This window comes from Acipenser ruthenus, chromosome 11, assembly GCF_902713425.1.
Source record: "Acipenser ruthenus chromosome 11, fAciRut3.2 maternal haplotype, whole genome shotgun sequence".
Taxonomy (NCBI): domain Eukaryota; kingdom Metazoa; phylum Chordata; class Actinopteri; order Acipenseriformes; family Acipenseridae; genus Acipenser; species Acipenser ruthenus.
In genome coordinates this window covers 33,487,781-33,491,735 of record NC_081199.1, presented here as the reverse complement: position 1 = coordinate 33,491,735, position 3,955 = coordinate 33,487,781, and positions in this window count along the sequence as shown.

Here is a 3,955-nt window from a genome sequence, read left to right as displayed (position 1 = left end):
CGTCTCACTGCGCGCAAAGTATTGTGGTATACAGAGAACTCGGCAGAATGTTTTCTATGGAAAGTCAAAGGAGGCGTAATAAATTTTGCTGGGTTGTGCTGGTTTTCACCATGTTAAAAAAATGCATCAAACTTTGAAAGTACATTTCACACTTGCCCAAGGCCTTTAGAAGAAAACAGCAACATTAGCAAATTAAGACAAAACGTAATTATTATGAAAAATGCTATTTTGTGAGCACTCTCCTGCTACAGAACGAATGTTCCCACACAGGGTAGTGCTGCGTGCGCAAATTGAAATAGACGTCAAAATTAGAGGCTACAGCCTGATCACATGATAAGAGTGATACATTTAGGTACTAACACGAAGTTCATTTCATAACAATAACCTAACCCTAAACGAAAGGTTCGTGGGGTATTGGGTGTAACTTTAAAAACACAAAACAATAACCTAACCGTAAACGAATGGTTCGTGGGGTATTGGGTGTAACTTTAAATACACAAAACAATAACCTAAGGTTCGTGGTGTTTTATGGTCAAGTAAATTCCGAGTTGCGCACGCAGCACTACCCTGTGTGAGCTACGCAGTGGGAGCCTTTGTTCTGCAGGTATATACTCTTCGGTGTTTCAATCAAATTGCGACATATAAATATACTGTAGCGTGCACGAGAGGAGGCAGCAGCAGGGCTGGTAGGTCACGTAATCACACACAAAGACATGAGCCCGATATACGCTCTTTGCAAAGAGCAGGCTCTTTTGTAGAGCGGCATCGGCACATGCTTTAAGAGCAAGAGGTCCCGACGCGCCCGCCCTCGCCCTGTGTGATGCGCCTGCCGAGATCTCTACAATATCATCATTATATGGCAGGCTGTAGTTGAAATAGTAAACAACAAAAGAGCATATACTGTACAGCATATAATTCCTCCTAAGTACTGTACAAAACTGAGAACATTTGTGTAACTTTTTTTTCTTCCATTTACACATTCAGTTCACTATAAACAAAGTATCTAAAGATAATTCACTACAGAGCAGCCATCTTAATAGTGGTCTATCCTACATTCCTATAATCCAGTTCCAGTAAAAACTCCACCTTATCATTTTGCTTTATTGAAGATGGGAAAGGTCAATCAATATGGGGCACAAAGTGTGTAAGTCTCTATTTTCTCAGATTTAGCCTAAATCTATTTTTTTCCCAGATTTAAACAAAAAATGCCTATCTTTTTTCAGATTTATATATCTTGTGAAAAACATTTAAATACATGTTTAAATGTGTACTTTAAGATATAATTGATAAATCTGAAAATATTTAGCAAAGTTTCAACATTTAAATCCAGGACGTGAAATAAATCAGAAAACAAGCTCCAGTTTTTAAATCTGTGTTTACACTCGGCGAGCACATTTAGCTAAATGTCCGTTTTTAAATGTTTGTTTTACACTCGGCGAGCACATTTAGCTAAATATATAAATGCAGCTAAATCTGGAATTGGCATGCAAATGAGTTCCGCCCATTTAAACTTACCTAAGCGCAGTGCTTACAAAGGTACCACGAAATGTTCCTGTCAGGAGAACTGAGGAAGTCAGCACCTCCGGTCACATTTTTTTAAAGTAACAAAAATGCTTAATCACTGCCAAACATGAACTACTTTAGATGTGTTGTCCAGTGCTCCTGTGACAGCCCCCTTCACCCTGGAACAGGCGCCAACAACGAGGGTGTCACTGCGGTGCTGTCTCAAAGCACCCCTGAAGGCGGAGAGAGAGTGGTGGCCTACTTCAGCTGTGCCCTCAGCAAAGCAGAGCGTAATTACTGCATGACCCAGAGGAGCTATTGGTGGTAGTAAAAGCCATCAAACACTACTGCCCCTACCTCTATGGTCGCCGGTTTTGATCACACTGCGCTGCAGTAGTTGCTGCGCTTCAGGGAACCCAAGGGATAGGTATCCCACTGGCTCAAGATGCTTCAGTCCTACGACCTGGACATACAATACGGCCAGGAATGAAGCACGGGAATACTGATGCCCTGTCCAGGCGACCGTGCAGTGAGGTGGGGTGCGGCTACTGGACCGCCAGGAAGCCAAGGAGAGAGGGGCATTGGAAGAGGACACGGTGACAGTGAGAAGTGCAGCCCCTGTCTCCTGCTGAGTGGCAGGAGCAGCAGAGGCAGGACTCAGAGTTCAGTCTGCTCCTACAATGGAAAGAGGAAGACCGGTGACCCGACTGGACTGAAGTAGCCCCGCTCTCGCAGACGGTGAAAGCGCTTTGGTCACAGTGGGCTGCCTTGGAGCTTGAAGAGGGCGTCCTGCACGACCAATGGCAAATTCTGTCCACTGGAGAACCCTGACTGCAACTAGTGGTGCCTGCCTCGCTCAGGCGAGCCGTACTCCAGGCCAACCATGGTGCGCCAGGGGTAGGACATTTCGGCATCTCCAAGACACTGGCGTGCCTCCGTGACCGTTACTACTGGGGACGCTGCCGCCGTGACGTGGAGACCCACTGCCGACGGTGCGATGACTGCGCTGCTAAGAAAGGCCCCAGCGAACAGTCACACGCACTCCTGCAGCAGTACCAGGTCGGGGAGCCAATGGAGAGGGTGGCCATTGACGTTATGGGCCCTTTCCCCACCTCCGACAGTAGGAACCGGTTCATTTTGGCAGCCGTAGACTACTTCACCAAGTGGCCAGAAGCCTACACGCTGCCAAACCAGGAGGCACAGACGGTGGCAGATGCGCTCATTGACGGGTTCTTCTCCCGGTTCGGGGTTCCCCAGGAGCTCCACTCAGCCCAAGGGGCGGAATTTCGAGAGCAAGGTCTTCGGCAATGCCTGCAAACGACTGGGGATTAGCAAGACCCACACCACCCCCCTTCACCCCCAAAGCGATGGTTTAGTTGAGCGTTTTAACCGCATGCTCGGCACTCAACTGGCCATCACCACCAGTGAGCACCAACGGGACTGGGACCTCCACTTGCCACTAATCCTGCTGGCTTGCCGCACTGCCGTGCAGGAGTCACCAGGGAAAAAAGGAGCTGCCAGGAATGGAGTACGCCCCGGGCTTGCAAGACCGCCTGGATAGCGCTCACACCTTTGCCAGGGACCAGTTTCAGGCTGCTGGGAACCGACAGCGGCGAAACTATGACCTGCGGGAGAGAGGATGCCACTTTCAGCCAAGGGAGTTGGTGTGGGTTCACAGCCCCCCCCCCGAAAGAAGGGACGATCACTCAAACTGGAAGCTCCCTGGGTGGGACCGTGTACCACACTGCAGGAAGTGGGTGAGTGCATCTTTGCATACTGTCCATGAGACTGCTGCCTTCCATGTAAATAGTTCATTAATATTTTTTATTCTGCTTTCAGTCATTTTAATTTTTCGTTCATGAAGTTCAATAGTTCAATAATTCATACATTTTCTGTAAATCAGATCAATAATTAAATTAAATTTAAACAAAATGTTATTGTCAAATAGTCAAAACCAATGTGAATTTACAATATAACTTTATATAACTTAATATTGTTCTGAGTGATAATGTAAATCTTCTATAGCAGGCTTTACGTTGTCTTTTATAATTTTTTTTCCCTATAAGTGTTTTTAATATTATTAGTTTATTTAGCAGACACCTTTATCCAAGGCAACTTAAAGACACTAGGGTGTGTGAACTATGCATCGTCTTGGTATCTAGTAAGAAACCTAAACAAATTGAATTTATTTTACTTAACTTTGCAACACAGTTATATTTTCTTTGCAATGCTAATATATTTGTTCACAATAAGAGAAACAGATACATATCCCTGTTAATGTTACCGTTATCTAAGTCTGTTTCCATCTGGATTCATATATCTTTTTTGGGGGTGGGGTTGCATTGTTCAGAGATGTTCCCCATGCTGTATTGTGAAATAAAAATAAAAAAAAAAGAATCTCCATACAACCTTATATGCACATATCAATTTAATTATCTTTACTACTGTATAG